Here is an 18,899-nt window from a genome sequence, read left to right as displayed (position 1 = left end):
TGCAGCACACTGGCCTGAGCCTGAGCAGTGCACACAGATATGGTATGTGACTGAGTCACTGTGTGCTGTGTATCGCTTTTTTCAGGCAGAGAACGGATTATAAATAAAACTGGTGGTCACTATCAGCAAAACTCTGCACTGTACTGAGTACTCCTAATGCTCCCCAAAATTAGTAAATCAAGTGTCTCTCTAATCTATTCTAAACGGAGAGGACGCCAGCCACGTCCTCTCCCTATCAATCTCAATGCACGTGTGAAAATGGCGGCGACGCGCGGCTCCTTATATAGAATCCGAGTCTCGCGATAGAATCCGAGCCTCGCGAGAATCCGACAGCGTCATGATGACGTTCGGGCGCGCTCGGGTTAACCGAGCAAGGCGGGAAGATCCGAGTCGCTCGGACCCGTGAAAAAAAACATGAAGTTCTGGCGGGTTCGGATTCAGAGAAACCGAACCCGCTCATCTCTAGTTTATTTAATATATCCGTTCTCTGCCTGAAAAAAGCGATACACACAGTGACTCAGTCAGTCACATACCATATCTGTGTGCACTGCTCAGGCTCAGGCCAGTGTGCTGCATCATCTATTATCTATATATAATATTATATATATCTGTCTGACTGCTCAGCTCACACAGCTTATAATTGTGGGGGAGACTGGGGAGCACTACTGCAGTGCCAGTTATAGGTTATAGCAGGAGCCAGGAGTACATAATATATTATATAGTGAGTGACCACCAGACACACAGTGCAGTTTATTTAATATATCCGTTCTCTGCCTGAAAAAAGCGATACACACAGTGACTCAGTCAGTCACATACCATATCTGTGTGCACTGCTCAGGCTCAGGCCAGTGTGCTGCATCATCTATTATCTATATATAATATTATATATATCTGTCTGACTGCTCAGCTCACACAGCTTATAATTGTGGGGGAGACTGGGGAGCACTACTGCAGTGCCAGTTATAGGTTATAGCAGGAGCCAGGAGTACATAATATATTATATAGTGAGTGACCACCAGACACACAGTGCAGTTTATTTAATATATCCGTTCTCTGCCTGAAAAAAGCGATACACACAGTGACTCAGTCAGTCACATACCATATCTGTGTGCACTGCTCAGGCTCAGGCCAGTGTGCTGCATCATCTATATATATTATATATCTGTCTGACTGCTCAGCTCACACAGCTTATAATTGTGGGGGAGACTGGGGAGCACTACTGCAGTGCCAGTTATAGGTTATAGCAGGAGCCAGGAGTACATATTATATTAAAATTAAACAGTGCACACTTTTGCTGCAGGAGTGCCACTGCCAGTGTGACTGACCAGTGACCTGACCACACTGACCACCAGTATAGTTAGTAGTATACTTATATTGTGATTGCCTGAAAAAGTTAAACACTCGTCGTGTGACTTCACTTGTGTTTTTTTTTTTTTTTTATTCTATAAAAATAAAACTCATTCTGCTGACAGACAGTGTCCAGCAGGTCCGTCATTATATAATATATAATATATACCTGTCCGGCTGCAGTAGTGATATATATATATTTTTTATATCATTTATCATCCAGTCGCAGCAGACACAGTACGGTAGTTCACGGCTGTGGCTACCTCTGTGTCTCTGCACTCGGCAGGCAGTCCGTCCATAATTGTAATACCACCTAACCGTGGATTTTTTTCATTCTTCTTTATACATACATAGTTACATAGACATCTTCTCTTTATCAACCAGTCTGTATTAGCTGCAGACACAGTACAGTACGGTAGTTCACGGCTGTGGCTACCTCTGTATCTGCACTCGGCAGGCAGTCCGTCCATAATTGTATACCACCTAACCGTGGTTTTTTTTCATTCTTCTTTATACATACATAGTTACATAGACATCTTCTCTTTATCAACCAGTCTATATTAGCTGCAGACACAGTACAGTACGGTAGTTCACGGCTGTGGCTACCTCTGTGTCTGCACTCGGCAGGCAGTCCGTCCATAATTGTATACCACCTAACCGTGGTTTTTTTTCATTCTTCTTTATACATACATAGTTACATAGACATCTTCTCTTTATCAACCAGTCTATATTAGCTGCAGACACAGTACAGTACGGTAGTTCACGGCTGTGGCTACCTCTGTGTCTGCACTCGGCAGGCAGTCCGTCCATAATTGTATACCACCTAACCGTGGATTTTTTTCAGTCTTCTTTATACATACATAGTTACATAGACATCTTCTCTTTATCAACCAGTCTATATTAGCTGCAGACACAGTACAGTACGGTAGTTCACGGCTGTGGCTACCTCTGTGTCTGCACTCGGCAGGCAGTCCGTCCATAATTGTATACCACCTAACCGTGGATTTTTTTCAGTCTTCTTTATACATACATAGTTACATAGACATCTTCTCTTTATCAACCAGTCTATATTAGCTGCAGACACAGTACAGTACGGTAGTTCACGGCTGTGGCTACCTCTGTGTCTGCAGTCGGCAGGCAGTCCATAATTGTATACTAGTATCCATCTCCATTGTTTACCTGAGGTGCCTTTTAGTTGTGCCTATTAAAATATGGAGAACAAAAATGTTGAGGTTCCAAAATTAGGGAAAGATCAAGATCCACTTCCACCTCGTGCTGAAGCTGCTGCCACTAGTCATGGCCGAGACGATGAAATGCCAGCAACGTCGTCTGCCAAGGCCGATGCCCAATGTCATAGTACAGAGCATGTCAAATCCAAAACACCAAATATCAGAAAAAAAAGGACTCCAAAACCTAAAATAAAATTGTCGGAGGAGAAGCGTAAACTTGCCAATATGCCATTTACCACACGGAGTGGCAAGGAACGGCTGAGGCCCTGGCCTATGTTCATGGCTAGTGGTTCAGCTTCACATGAGGATGGAAGCACTCAGCCTCTCGCTAGAAAAATGAAAAGACTCAAGCTGGCAAAAGCAGCACAGCAAAGAACTGTGCATTCTTCGAAATCCCAAATCCACAAGGAGAGTCCAATTGTGTCGGTTGCGATGCCTGACCTTCCCAACACTGGACGTGAAGAGCATGCGCCTTCCACCATTTGCACGCCCCCTGCAAGTGCTGGAAGGAGCACCCGCAGTCCAGTTCCTGATAGTCAGATTGAAGATGTCAGTGTTGAAGTACACCAGGATGAGGAGGATATGGGTGTTGCTGGCGCTGGGGAGGAAATTGACCAGGAGGATTCTGATGGTGAGGTGGTTTGTTTAAGTCAGGCACCCGGGGAGACACCTGTTGTCCGTGGGAGGAATATGGCCGTTGACATGCCAGGTGAAAATACCAAAAAAATCAGCTCTTCGGTGTGGAGGTATTTCACCAGAAATGCGGACAACAGGTGTCAAGCCGTGTGTTCCCTTTGTCAAGCTGTAATAAGTAGGGGTAAGGAAGTTAACCACCTCGGAACATCCTCCCTTATACGTCACCTGCAGCGCATTCATAATAAGTCAGTGACAAGTTCAAAAACTTTGGGTGACAGCGGAAGCAGTCCACTGACCAGTAAATCCCTTCCTCTTGTAACCAAGCTCACGCAAACCACCCCACCAACTCCCTCAGTGTCAATTTCCTCCTTCCCCAGGAATGCCAATAGTCCTGCAGGCCATGTCACTGGCAATTCTGACGAGTCCTCTCCTGCCTGGGATTCCTCCGATGCATCCTTGCGTGTAACGCCTACTGCTGCTGGCGCTGCTGTTGTTGCCGCTGGGAGTCGATGGTCATCCCAGAGGGGAAGTCGTAAGCCCACTTGTACTACTTCCAGTAAGCAATTGACTGTTCAACAGTCCTTTGCGAGGAAGATGAAATATCACAGCAGTCATCCTACTGCAAAGCGGATAACTGAGGCCTTGACAACTATGTTGGTGTTAGACGTGCGTCCGGTATCCGCCGTTAGTTCACAGGGAACTAGACAATTTATTGAGGCAGTGTGCCCCCGTTACCAAATACCATCTAGGTTCCACTTCTCTAGGCAGGCGATACCGAGAATGTACACGGACGTCAGAAAAAGACTCACCAGTGTCCTAAAAAATGCAGTTGTACCCAATGTCCACTTAACCACGGACATGTGGACAAGTGGAGCAGGGCAGGGTCAGGACTATATGACTGTGACAGCCCACTGGGTAGATGTATGGACTCCCGCCGCAAGAACAGCAGCGGCGGCACCAGTAGCAGCATCTCGCAAACGCCAACTCTTTCCTAGGCAGGCTACGCTTTGTATCACCGCTTTCCAGAATACGCACACAGCTGAAAACCTCTTACGGCAACTGAGGAAGATCATCGCGGAATGGCTTACCCCAATTGGACTCTCCTGTGGATTTGTGGCATCGGACAACGCCAGCAATATTGTGTGTGCATTAAATATGGGCAAATTCCAGCACGTCCCATGTTTTGCACATACCTTGAATTTGGTGGTGCAGAATTTTTTAAAAAACGACAGGGGCGTGCAAGAGATGCTGTCGGTGGCCAGAAGAATTGCGGGACACTTTCGGCGTACAGGCACCACGTACAGAAGACTGGAGCACCACCAAAAACTACTGAACCTGCCCTGCCATCATCTGAAGCAAGAAGTGGTAACGAGGTGGAATTCAACCCTCTATATGCTTCAGAGGTTGGAGGAGCAGCAAAAGGCCATTCAAGCCTATACAATTCAGCACGATATAGGAGGTGGAATGCACCTGTCTCAAGTGCAGTGGAGAATGATTTCAACGTTGTGCAAGGTTCTGATGCCCTTTGAACTTGCCACACGTGAAGTCAGTTCAGACACTGCCAGCCTGAGTCAGGTCATTCCCCTCATCAGGCTTTTGCAGAAGAAGCTGGAGGCATTGAAGAAGGAGCTAAAAGGGAGCGATTCCGCTAGGCATGTGGGACTTGTGGATGCAGCCCTTAATTCGCTTAACAAGGATTCACGGGTGGTCAATCTGTTGAAATCAGAGCACTACATTTTGGCCACCGTGCTCGATCCTAGATTTAAAGCCTACCTTGGATCTCTCTTTCCGGCAGACACAAGTCTGCTGGGGTTGAAAGACCTGCTGGTGACAAAATTGTCAAGTCAAGCGGAACGCGACCTGTCAACATCTCCTCCTTCACATTCTCCCGCAACTGGGGGTGCGAGGAAAAGGCTCAGAATTCCGAGCCCACCCGCTGGCGGTGATGCAGGGCAGTCTGGAGCGACTGCTGATGCTGACATCTGGTCCGGACTGAAGGACCTGACAACGATTACGGACATGTCGTCTACTGTCACTGCATATGATTCTCTCAACATTGATAGAATGGTGGAGGATTATATGAGTGACCGCATCCAAGTAGGCACGTCACACAGTCCGTACTTATACTGGCAGGAAAAAGAGGCAATTTGGAGGCCCTTGCACAAACTGGCTTTATTCTACCTAAGTTGCCCTCCCACAAGTGTGTACTCCGAAAGAGTGTTTAGTGCCGCCGCTCACCTTGTCAGCAATCGGCGTACGAGGTTACATCCAGAAAATGTGGAGAAGATGATGTTCATTAAAATGAATTATAATCAATTCCTCCGCGGAGACATTGACCAGCAGCAATTGCCTCCACAAAGTACACAGGGAGCTGAGATGGTGGATTCCAGTGGGGACGAATTGATAATCTGTGAGGAGGGGGATGTACACGGTGATATATCGGAGGGTGAAGATGAGGTGGACATCTTGCCTCTGTAGAGCCAGTTTGTGCAAGGAGAGATTAATTGCTTCTTTTTTGGGGGGGGTCCAAACCAACCCGTCATATCAGTCACAGTCGTGTGGCAGACCCTGTCACTGAAATGATGGGTTGGTTAAAGTGTGCATGTCCTGTTTTGTTTATACAACATAAGGGTGGGTGGGAGGGCCCAAGGACAATTCCATCTTGCACCTCTTTTTTCTTTTCTTTTTCTTTGCATCATGTGCTGATTGGGGAGGGTTTTTTGGAAGGGACATCCTGCGTGACACTGCAGTGCCACTCCTAGATGGGCCCGGTGTTTGTGTCGGCCACTAGGGTCGCTAATCTTACTCACACAGTCAGCTACCTCATTGCGCCTCTTTTTTTCTTTGCGTCATGTGCTGTTTGGGGAGGGTTTTTTGGAAGGGACATCCTGCGTGACACTGCAGTGCCACTCCTAGATGGGCCCGGTGTTTGTGTCGGCCACTAGGGTCGCTAATCTTACTCACACAGCTACCTCATTGCGCCTCTTTTTTTCTTTGCGTCATGTGCTGTTTGGGGAGGGTTTTTTGGAAGGGCCATCCTGCGTGACACTGCAGTGCCACTCCTAGATGGGCCCGGTGTTTGTGTCGGCCACTAGGGTCGCTAATCTTACTCACACAGCTACCTCATTGCGCCTCTTTTTTTCTTTGCGTCATGTGCTGTTTGGGGAGGGTTTTTTGGAAGGGACATCCTGCGTGACACTGCAGTGCCACTCCTAGATGGGCCCGGTGTTTGTGTCGGCCACTAGGGTCGCTTATCTTACTCACACAGCGACCTCGGTGCAAATTTTAGGACTAAAAATAATATTGTGAGGTGTGAGGTATTCAGAATAGACTGAAAATGAGTGGAAATTATGGTTTTTGAGGTTAATAATACTTTGGGATCAAAATGACCCCCAAATTCTATGATTTAAGCTGTTTTTTAGTGTTTTTTGAAAAAAACACCCGAATCCAAAACACACCCGAATCCGACAAAAAAAATTCGGTGAGGTTTTGCCAAAACGCGTTCGAACCCAAAACACGGCCGCGGAACCGAACCCAAAACCAAAACACAAAACCCGAAAAATTTCAGGCGCTCATCTCTAGTGTCGACGACGATGAGTCTAATCTAATGTCCACTAGGGCCATTCGTTGCATGATTGAGGCAATGAAAGAGGTGTTACACATTTCGGATATAAACCCAGGTACCACTAAAAAGGGTATTATGTTTGGGGAGAAAAAACTACCCGTAGTTTTTCCCCCATCTGAAGAATTAAATGAAGTGTGTGAAGAAGCGTGGGCTTTCCCCGATAAAAGATTGGTAATCTCTAAAAAGTTACTAATGGCGTTCCCTTTCCCGCCAGAGGATAGGGCACGTTGGGAAACACCTCCTAGGGTGGATAAAGCGCTCACACGTTTGTCTAAAAAGGTGGCACTTCCGTCTCCGGATACGGCCGCCCTGAAGGAGCCTGCGGATAGAAAGCAGGAGGCGATCCTGAAGTCTGTATAAACACACTCAGGCATTATACTTAGACCAGCTATTGCGTCAGCATGGATGTGCAGTGCTGCCGCTGCATGGTCAGATTCCCTGTCAGAAAATATTGACACCCTAGACAGGGACACTATTCTGCTAACCATAGAGCATATAACAGAATTAATTATATTTCCACCGGCCAATAGTAGTTTCCAACCTGATATCTCTATCACTGTTGAGAACTCTGCAATCACCCCTACCCCACAAGCTCGCTGCCTAGGTGTCATTCTTGACTCTGAACTGTCCTTTGTTACCCACATTCAATCTGTCTCAAGATCATGTTACATACATCTAAGAAACATATCCAAAATACGCCCTTATCTTACACAAGACACAGCAAAAACTCTAATCCATGCTCTCATTATCTCCCGCATTGATTATTGTAATAGTCTCCTGACCGGTCTTCCCAAACATAGGCTCTCACCACTACAATCCATTTTGAATGCAGCTGCGAGGCTAATCTTCCTTGCCAGACGTTCATCGTCTGCAGATCCGCTCTGTCAGTCCCTCCATTGGTTACAGGTATTCTACCGTATTAAATATAAAATACTTTTACTCACATACAAGGCTATTAACCAAACTGCACCAACATACATCTCTTCACTCATCTCAAAATATCTCCCTACCCGACCTCTCCGCTCTGCACAAGATCTACGTCTCTCATCCACATGCATTACTTGTTCACACTCAAAATTACAGGACTTTATCCGGGCTTCACCCACTCTGTGGAATGCCCTCCCACGCACAGTAAGACTCGCCTCTAGTCTCCAAACCTTTAAATGTTCCCTGAAAACTCACCTCTTCAGACAAGCCTATCAAATTCCAGACCCACCCACATAACCTTCAGTGCTTCCCTATCTAATTACATCCTCTGTAGAGTATTCATAACATCACATATCTTGTCTTTCTTTAGTCTCACACCCTCCTGACACTTGGATAACTTTGTGGGGTATCATCATACAACCCATTAAGAACCTAGCAATCTGGTGGACCATTATGCAATAGTTAGCATCAATCCTTGTGTATCTATGCCTATTTCCCTATAGATTGTAAGCTTGCGAGCAGGGCCTTCCTACCTCTGTCTGTCTGTTTTTACCCAGTTTTGTTCTATTACTGTTGTTCTAATTGTAAAGCGCAACGGAATATGCTGCGCTATATAAGAAACTGTTAATAAATAAATAAATAAATAAATAAATATAAAAGACTCAGTCTTATACATGAGAGATGCACAGAGGGAGATCTGCCGGCTGGCATCTAAAATAAGTGCATTGTCCATTTCTGCTAGGAGAGGCTTATGGACTCGGCAGTGGACAGGGGATGCAGATTCCAAAAGGCACATGGAAGTTTTGCCTTATAAGGGTGAGGAGTTATTCGGGGATGGTCTCTCGGACCTAGTTTCCACAGCAACAGCTGGGAAGTCAGCATTTTTACCCCATGTTCCCTCACAGCCTAAGAAAGCGCCGTTTTATCAGGTACAGTCCTTTCGGACCCAGAAAAACAGGCGAGGAAAAGGCGGGTCTTTTCTGTCCAGAGGCAGAGGTAGGGGAAAAAGGCTGCAACAAACAGCAGGTTCCCAGGAGCAAAAGTCCTCCCCCGCTTCTTCCAAGTCCGCCGCATGACGGTGGGGCTCCACAGGCGGAGCCAGGTACGGTGGGGGGCCGCCTCAAAAATTTCAGCGATCAGTGGGCTCGCTCACAGGTGGATCCCTGGATCTTTCAAGTAGTATCTCAGGGGTACAAGCTGGAATTCGAGGCGTCTCCCCCCCGCCGTTTCCTCAAATCTGCCTTGCCAACAACTCCCTCGGGCAGGGAGGCTGTGCTAGAGGCAATTCACAAGCTGTATTCCCAGCAGGTGATAGTCAAGGTGCCCCTACTTCAACAAGAACGGGGTTACTATTCCACACTGTTTGTGGTACCGAAACCGGACGGTTCGGTGAGACCCATTTTAAATTTGAAATCCTTGAACACATACATAAAAAAATTCAAGTTCAAGATGGAATCGCTCAGGGCGGTTATTGCAAGCCTGGACGAGGGGGATTACATGGTATCCCTGGACATCAAGGATGCTTACCTGCATGTCCCCATTTATCATCCTCACCAGGAGTACCTCATATTTGCGGTACAGAATTGCCATTATCAATTCCAGACGCTGCCGTTTGGACTGTCCACGGCACCAAGGGTGTTTACCAAGGTAATGGCGGAAATGGTGATACTCCTTCGAAAAAAGGGAGTTTTAATTATCCCGTACTTGGACGATCTCCTAATAAAGGCGAGATCCAGGGAGCAGTTGTTGGTAGGAGTAGCACTATCTCAGGAGGTGCTACACCAGCACGGTTGGATTCTGAATATTCCAAAGTCACAGCTGGTTCCGACGACACGTCTACTGTTCCTGGGAAAAAAGTGTTTCTCCCGGAGGAGAAAGCCAAGGAGCTGTCATCTCTAGTCAGAGACCTCCTGAAACCAAAACAGGTGTCGGTGCATCACTGCACGCGAGTCCTGGGAAAGATGGTGGCTTCTTACGAAGCAATTCCTTTCGGCAGGTTCCATGCCAGAATCTTTCAGTGGGACCTGTTGGACCAATGGTCCGGATCGCATCTTCAGATGCATCGGCTAATAACCCTGTCTCCAAGAACCAGGGTGTCTCTGCTGTGGTGGCTGCAGAGTGCTCATCTTCTAGAGGGCCGCAGATTCGGCATACAGGACTGGGTCCTGTTGACCACGCATGCCAGCCTTCGAGGCTGGGGGGCAGTCACACAGGGAAGAAACTTCCAAGGACTATGGTCGAGTCAGGAGACTTCCCTACACATAAATATTCTAGAACTAAGGGCCATTTACAATGCCCTAAGTCAGGCAAAACCCCTGCTTCTACACCAGCTGGTACTGATCCAGTCAGACAACATCACGGCGGTCGCCCATGTAAACCGACAGGGCGGCACAAGAAGCAGGACGGCAATGGCAGAAGCCACAAGGATTCTCCGATGGGCGGAAAATCACGTACTAGCACTGTCAGCAGTGTTCATTCCGGGAGTGGACAACTGGGAAGCAGACTTCCTCAGCAGGCATGACCTCCACCCGGGAGAGTGGGGACTTCATCCAGAAGTCTTCACACTAATTGTAAATCGTTGGGAACGGCCACAGGTGGACATGATGGCGTCCCGCCTAAACAAAAAACTAGAGAGATATTGCGCCAGGTCAAGGGACCCTCAGGCGATAGCGGTGGACGCTCTAGTGACACCGTGGGTGTACCAGTCAGTTTATGTGTTCCCTCCTCTGCCTCTCATACCAAAGATACTGAGAATAATAAGAAAACGAGGAGTAAGGACAATACTCGTGGTTCCGGATTGGCCAAGAAGAGCGTGGTACCCGGAACTTCAAGAGATGATCTCAGAGGACCCATGGCCTCTGCCGCTCAGACAGGACCTGCTGCAGCAGGGGCCCTGTCTGTTCCAAGACTTACCGCGGCTGCGTTTGACGGCATGGCGGTTGAACGCCGGATCCTAAAGGAAAAGGGCATTCCGGAGGATGTCATTCCTACGCTAATTAAAGCCAGGAAAGATGTAACTGTAAAACATTATCACCGCATATGGCGGAAATATGTTGCTTGGTGTGAGGCCAGAAAGGCCCCAACAGAGGAATTTCAGCTGGGTCGATTTCTGCACTTCCTACAGGCAGGAGTGACTATTGGCCTGAAATTAGGCTCCATTAAGGTACAGATATCGGCTCTGTCGATTTTCTTCCAAAAAGAACTAGCTTCACTACCTGAAGTTCAGACATTTGTAAAAGGAGTGCTGCATATTCAGCCCCCGTTTGTGCCTCCAGTGGTACCTTGGGATCTCAACGTGGTGTTGAGTTTCCTAAAATCACATTGGTTTGAGCCACTAAAGACCGTGGATCTAAAATATCTTACGTGGAAAGTTGTCATGTTATTGGCCTTGGCTTCGGCCAGGCGTGTATCAGAATTGGCGGCTTTGTAATTTAAAAGCCCTTATCTGATTTTCCATATGGATAGGGCAGAATTGAGGACTCGTCCCCAGTTTCTCCCTAAGGTGGTATCTGCCTTTCACTTGAACCAACCTATTGTAGTGCCTGCGGCTACTAGCGACTTGGAGGATTCCAAGTTACTGGACGTAGTCAGGGCCTTGAAAATTTATGTTTCCAGGATGGCTGGAGTCAGGAAAACTGACTCGCTATTTATCCTGTATGCACCCAACAAACTGGGTGCTCCTGCTTCTAAGCAAACTATTGCTCGCTGGATTTGTAGCACAATTCAGCTGGCGCATTCTGCGGCTGGACTGCCGCATCCTAAATCAGTTAAAGCCCATTCTACAAGGAAGGTGGGCTCATCTTGGGAGCCTGCCCGAGGGGTCTCGGCTTTACAACTTTGCCGAGCTGCTACTTGGTCAGGGGCAAACACGTTTGCAAAATTCTACAAATTTGATACCCTGGCTGAGGAGGACCTTGAGTTCTCTCATTCGGTGCTGCAGAGTCATCCGCACTCTCCCGCCCGTTTGGGAGCTTTGGTATAATCCCCATGGTCCTTTCGGAGTTCCCAGCATCCACTAGGACGTTAGAGAAAATAAGATTTTACTCACCGGTAAATCTATTTCTCGTAGTCCGTAGTGGATGCTGGGCGCCCATCCCAAGTGCGGATTTTCTGCAATACTTGTACATAGTTATTGTTAACTAAAGGGTTATTGTTATGAGCCATCTGTTGAGAGGCTCAGTTATATTTCATACTGTTAACTGGATATGGTATCACGAGTTATACGGTGTGATTGGTGTGGCTGGTATGAGTCTTACCCGGGATTCAAAATCCTTCCTTATTGTGTCAGCTCTTCCGGGCACAGTATCCTAACTGAGGCTTGGAGGTGGGTCATAGTGGGAGGAGCCAGTGCACACCAGGTAGTCTAAAAGCTTTCTTTTAGTTGTGCCCAGTCTCCTGCGGAGCCGCTATTCCCCATGGTCCTTTCGGAGTTCCCAGCATCCACTACGGACTACGAGAAATAGATTTACCGGTGAGTAAAATCTTATTTTTCCTTTAATACAATACAAATATGATTGCGGCCGGTAACACTGAATACCAGGTATGCCCTGTAACACTTGATCCATGGCTCTATTTCATATTGCTGGAGCTGAAGTTACTGTATTCCAAAGACAAGAGTATAACACTGAAATAAACCTTAGTACATGTTGATTGTGAAGTTATTCTTTAATATATCATAAATCTCCATTTGTAAATAAGCTTGCACAGAGGGACATATTTATCACAATTTGCATCTCAGATGTGGATCGGATATGATAAATTTGCCCAAATCCGCAATGCGATAATTGAATACATCGGAGGTATGTATTACTTATCGCATGCAGGGACAGAGGGCCTAATTCAGATGCTACTGCATGGAAATTGACCAATGTTTTCTTACTGTGCTTGCATCTGAGCCGCAGCATTCACAGGCAGCGAGTGAAATGCGATTGCGGCTGCACTGAGGATTTAGTTGGAAAGTGAGTGACAGGAAGACAGCGTTTGGGGGTGATAACGAGGAGTGGTTGGGCTTTCTGGGGTGCATAAATTATCAGCTGCAAGCTTACTTGCTACTGGAGAATTATCTGCATCCCTGGAGATCAGCTCATCCTGTGAATCTACACTGACACCTGATTTGTATTGATGGTACCCATGAGTCAGCAGTTGTATGCCGTCAGGTTAGCTTCTGCCCATATTAGCATATAATCACAATTGTGTATGACAAAAGATAGCAACAGCAGTAGCAAGAATAACTACATCTGAATTAGGCCCAGAACTTGTGAGAAAGCTCTGTCCCTGCGAATCCGGTTACCACAATACTCCGGGTACTTTTCATGTAATACACTTACCCTTATAGTAATCAGCTTGGTGATCAGTGAGTCTCTCCTCTGGCCAACTGGTCAGTGGGCTCCTTTTCTGTGACCACACTCAGCTGTGCTGTAAACCGGCATCTCATATGCTGTAAAGTGAGATGCCAGTTTACAGCACAGCTGACCGCGGTTACAGACCAGGAGCTCGGCAACCAGGTGCAGTAGGAGAGACTGCAGCAATCACCAGGCTGGTAAGTATAAGGGTAAGTATATTTCACTTATCACTGAAACCCTGGGTGCAGATAAGTATTTTTATTTTTAACTGTTTGTCTATTTAGACCATAAATCTGGTCACAGGGGCCAACTCCAGCTCTGCTTAGCTTGTCAGAGAGAGAGAGAGAGAGAGAGAGAGAGAGAGAGAGAGAGAGAGAGTGTGTGTGTGTGTGTGTGTGTGTGTGTGTGTGTGTGTGTGTGTGTGTTTTTTTTAGCAAAAATGGCCAGATCACATTTCATATTATAAGTATTGGAAATGCAATCTGATTACTAAAAAACAATAAAAATGAAGTAAAGGGCTTGGTGGAAAATTTTAAGAATTCTCTTCCAATTGCCCTTTAGTACATTTAGAGGATACTAAAATAATGTGAAAAGTGTGTGGGAAAACACCCTTTTTCACATTATTTTAGCAAAAATATTGTTGTTAAATATGCCTGTAAATCTTTTTGTGTAAATTAATCTTCTCCCCAAAAACCTGCAAATCACCTATGCCAGTCACGATGTATGTAGATTAGAGTAAACATGCATACTACTTGGATATTTGCAGAACAGTAACGGTTAACACAAAGGCCCGCTTGCCAACATAACCGCGATTGGGTCCTGCATGCGGCTGCATCGTGATTTCAACTAGCCGCAACAGCCTGTGACCCATTCGTAGGAGTGTACACACCATGCATTCCTTTGGAAACACGGAACACTACTTGCAGCAAACCAGTCGCAGGTGCTGCAAATAGTTTGTAAGATCAGAGAGGACACATCTGTGCAAAGTTCCCCTACATGGAACTACAAAGTTTTCCATATACATAGCATCTGTATTATTACTCTGAAATATTCCTTGTTTTTGCCTCATATATAAAATGAGAGAGGAAGGTGACCTATGCAGTAGCGCACGCAGGGGGGTTTCTAGTTGCACTGAAACCCCCCTGATGGACTGAATTTGCTTTTTAGAGACGGAGACAGCTGTGTCTCCGTCTCAAGAAAAGCCGCGACCGTGATCACAGCTGCCGCTGCAGGGAGCTCTTGCCAGCAAAGTCTCCCTACAGCATTTGTCAGTGAGTGGGAGCTGCTGCTCATGCACAGTAACTCTATATGTCCTCCTTACTGTGCCGTGGCTGGCAGTGTGTCCTCTCCAGCTTCCAGGTATGTGTGCACTGTGCACTGTATGTGTGTTGTGTTACTGTATGTATGTATGCTTGTGTGTGCAGTCTGTCTATGAATCCTTTCATATATGCGTGTGTGAGTATTTGTGTGTGTGTACATAAATATATGTAGGTATATACACATATATATGTATGTATTTAATTGTGTGTATATCTAATTATATATATATATATATATATATATATATATATAACCCCCCTCCCCCCACAGTAAATCCTATGTTTGCCCCTGCTATGGACTCTCTATTTTATATGTCCCATATAGACATATACAGTAGCATGGACAGGGCCGGTTCTAAACCTTGCGGCACCCACAAGAGCTGGTGCGCGCCCAAGGATCGCGCACCCCAACATTAGGGGCGTGTCCACAGTTATCCCCCTGTACTTGTGCCCCCCTGTAGCTGTGCCTCCTGTAGTTGTGACCCCTGTAGCTGTGCCCCCCAGTAGATTTGCCCCAGTAGCTGTGCCCCTAGCAGCTTTGCTGCCAGTAGTTGTGCCACAGTAGTGGTGTCCCATGTAGTTGTGCCCCCAATAGAAGTGCCCCCAGTAGTTCTGCCCCCTGTATCTGTGCTCCCTGTAGTTCTGCCCCAGTAGCAGTGCCCCCAGTAGCTGTGCCCCAGTAGCGCCGCTTACAAACACACACAATAAAAAACACGTACAACTACACAATCTTACCAGTCCCGCTCCTGCTTCTGGACCGCTGCTGCGCTGCCCTCCGTCTCCAGCCGCCGGCTCCCCTCTATGGGAGAGACGTCATGATGTCTCTCCCATAGCAGCGCCGCACTGACACTAGAGGTCAGTTATGACCTCTAGTGTCTGTCCGTGGAGCCGGATGCAGCGGGCACCCACACAGCCCACGGCGCCTGCTGCAGCCGAGGAGAGGTGAGCGGAGATCAGTAGCGGCTCTTGCCATGGCAGCGGCGGTGCCTGGGGACAGCGGCCCCCCGGGGGAAAAACCTACTTACGCGTGGCAAGAACCGCTACTGAGCATGGATGAAAGTGAGTACCTTAATCAGATGGAATACAGCAGGGATAGGCAACAAGAGGAATTTTGGTAGTAATGGTGTTTAGTTGCTTATATAACTCTTATAAGAGCTGTTAATTTTAAACGCAAACTACTAGATTGAAGTGAGTGATGTTATATAAACCTATACTAATAGTGCTTAATTTATATTGTTTAAATAGGATTGTGACCATGCTCCATTGTGCAAATCATGCCTACATACTGTTAGAAGCAGTATGTCACGCAATCTTGAGGGAATAGTGTTGCCTTCTTGGCTATCCCAGGTCCTGTTCCAAACATGGGCCAGTGTACGTTTTAATCCATAATCTCTTCTTGGCTGCCCTTAGAAGGGTTAAACCAGCCCACAGCCCTCTTAACCAGTCCAGGTGGCCCATTTTTTTCTGTATAGAATGTTCAGTCTGTACACATTTACATTGACTGAGGTGGTGGGGGCGTATTTGTCCCATGTCCACTTGGCACCAGTTGTCAGTTGGATCTAGCAGGGTATAGTATCTCTAGATCTTTCATATACACTAAATTCTAGGGTATACGGTTGTTAGGTGGACCACATTTAGGTCGACAGTCATTAGGTCAACCACTATTGGTCGACATGCATTAGGCCGACATGGTCTATAGGTCAACATGGTCACTAGGTCGACATGGAAAAAGGTTGACATGAGTTTCTCAAATTTTTTAATCTTTTTTAAACTTTTTCATACTTTACGATCCACGTGGACTACGATTAGGAATAGTAACCTGTGCTGAGCGCAGCGGTAGTGAAGCGAGGCACCTTGCCCGAAACATGGCTAGCGTGGCGATCGTAGCGAGCCATGTGAGGGGACACGGTGCACTAATTCGGGTTCTCGGTCACTTATCGAAGAAAACAACACCAAAATTGTTTAAAAAACCTCATGTCGACCTTTTTCCATGTCATCATTCTTCATGTCGACCTAATGACCATGTCGACCTATGCCAGGTGTCGACATAGTCACTGTCAATGAATAGTGGTCGACCTAATGACTGTCGACCCTATGACCCATACTCAATTCTAATAGTTTCTGCAAGAGTTTAGTGCCACATCTGAGACAAATTCAGCTCTAGTTAGCTTTGAGACACATAACTCTTGAACCCCCCCCGCCCCCCCCCCCCCCCCCCCCCCCCACACACACACACACACACACACACACACACACACACACACACACACACACACACCTCAAACACAGTGGACCTCCAGTCAAGATTTTAAAACCTAGAATAAATATAAAAAAAAAATGTAGATGCTTCCAGTATGATGAGTGCCTGCAATAGCTATTGTACAGAGCTGTGCGTGTATTATGTCTGGGATTAGCAAGACAATCCATAATACCAACATACCTTTGTATCATTCTTTCCTGGGATTGATCTGGGTGGTTTCCAGGATCTCTCCTTACTAATGGTGTGGACGTAGTATTTTCTCCCAGAAATATCATCATGTACTTCCCACTGGTCCAGGACCTGGACTGGGGGGCCTGTAGGACTCGGTGGCTCCAGAATGGAAACTTTTACGCCTTTGGAAAAATTCCAAGATAGTCTACTGTTGCTGGGGGAAACATATCATATTCAGTTACATTTCCGCTAAAATATATAGCACATTGGAATGTGCAGGTAACACTGTATATAAAGAAATGTTAATACAGAATAATAAATGAAACCTACTATAATTGAATATAGTATAAAATAAAAAAAGTAACTTGTTATAAACATCAGAGAAACAATGTGAAATGCTTGTGAGAATGCAGGCTACTAATTCACTACATTATGAATATTCATGAGTATACAGAGTAACAATTTACAAGGAACCGGTGGCATCATTGTGTCGGACACTTCTTTGCGGCACAGCTCAAAGCCAATGTTTTATGATGTCACATGTCTTTTCATACAGTGTTTCCAATGTTCATTAACAGGGGCGTAGCCAGAACTTTGTGGGCCCCATAGCAACATTTTGAAGGGGCCCCCGTCCCAATGCTTCTAGAGAGACACTTCTCTGCAGCAGTTGTTCATTTTATGCCCTATAATAGTGCCCTAGTTCATTTTCTGAACCTTAGTAGAGCGTTATTTAATGTTATGCCCCATAGTAGTGCCCTAGTTTCTTCAGAGTAGTGCTTAAGTTTACCCTATGTCACATTTCAGAGCTGCCAGTATACATTATGCCGCACAGCACCCCCAATTCACATTATGATATATAGTGCTCCCCATTCATATTGTGCCTCATTACAGTGTGCGGTTTATATTATATAACATTGAAATGCCCTACATGCCACACTACAATGAGCAGGTCCAAGGGCATACCTAGATATATTGCAGGCCCCAAGGAAAAAGATTGAAAGGACCACTACGTACCACACAATGGCGAAAAATGTATATAACACGTGTAACTTTGACAGGGCAGGTGGGCCCTTCTCAGCTCTGGGCCCCATAGCAGCTGCACTGCCTGCACCTATGGTAGCTACGTCCTTGTTCCTTAATACAAGCATGTCAGATGGCACAAGTGGAGATCAAGGTTTCTCCTTATAAAGGGCAGAGATGGACAGACATTGGTGGATTGGATGGTGGCAACCTATACAGACTGGGTGTTAGCTACAACAATTTACCTCATTATGCACTGAAATGCAAAAAAAAAAAAAAAAATTTTTTGTGGTACATTTTATAATGAACTTTAAGTGGTGCAGATTATTTCTGTCTTTTATTATTTCTTTTATGTTTACAATCACCAGCAACATATGGGCCTGATTCAGAGCTGTACACTAATGCATTCGCAGCTGCAATTCCGTACACAGATACTGGGCCTGATTCAGACCTGATCGCTGCTGTGCGTTTTTGTACAGTGGGCGATTATCGAACTACTGCGCATGTGTATGCACTGCAATGAGCACGCGTGTCGCCAAATAGTGACAGGATGGTGCGAAAATTTCGATTACATGGCTGTTTGCAAGGTGATTGACAGGAAGAGGACATTTGTGGGTGGTAACTGACCTTTTCTGGGAGTGTCAGGAAAAACGCAGGCGTTCCCAAGCGTTTTCAGGGAGGGTGTGTGATGTCAGCTCTGGACCCTATCAGCCTGTTTGGATTGCACTGTAGGAGTAAGTCCTGGGCTGCGCACAGACTGCACAGTATGGAAAAAATATTAGATGGTGAATGTGATGTGAACAGATCTGCAGCTGTCCGCTGACTGAGGGTAATTTTTGCACAGCGTACACATGCAATCACACACTTGCATGGGCCGAATTTTCACTCCCCCTGGGCGGCGACTATCTGATCACACCACAGTGTAATTTGCAGCACAGTGATCAGATCTGAATTAGGTCCACTGTGCAAAGATATACAAATGCCTCAGCAGGCAGGATTTGTATTGAGAAGCCCACCTAATCT

General features: G+C 46.3%; 1 protein-coding gene across 3 annotated transcripts in view; it reads right to left on the bottom strand.

Moving 5' to 3' along the window:
- The window catches only part of ARHGAP15 (Rho GTPase activating protein 15), a 1,201,663-nt gene extending 1,184,598 nt beyond the window's left edge, over positions 1–17,065 (bottom strand). The window contains exon 1 of one of the 3 annotated variants that reach the window (XM_063933735.1): positions 16,866–17,065. The gene's annotated coding sequence lies outside the window, so the exon portion shown is untranslated. Of the gene's footprint in view, positions 1–13,091; positions 13,165–16,865 lie in introns of those variants that run through there. The other 2 variants (XM_063933734.1, XM_063933733.1) reach the window with 2 other exon arrangements.
- Between the last annotated feature and the right edge of the window lie 1,834 nt (positions 17,066–18,899).

Source organism: Pseudophryne corroboree, chromosome 7 (genome assembly GCF_028390025.1).
Source record: "Pseudophryne corroboree isolate aPseCor3 chromosome 7, aPseCor3.hap2, whole genome shotgun sequence".
Taxonomy (NCBI): Eukaryota; Metazoa; Chordata; class Amphibia; order Anura; family Myobatrachidae; genus Pseudophryne; species Pseudophryne corroboree.
This window is presented reverse-complemented; position numbering and strand designations above follow the sequence as displayed.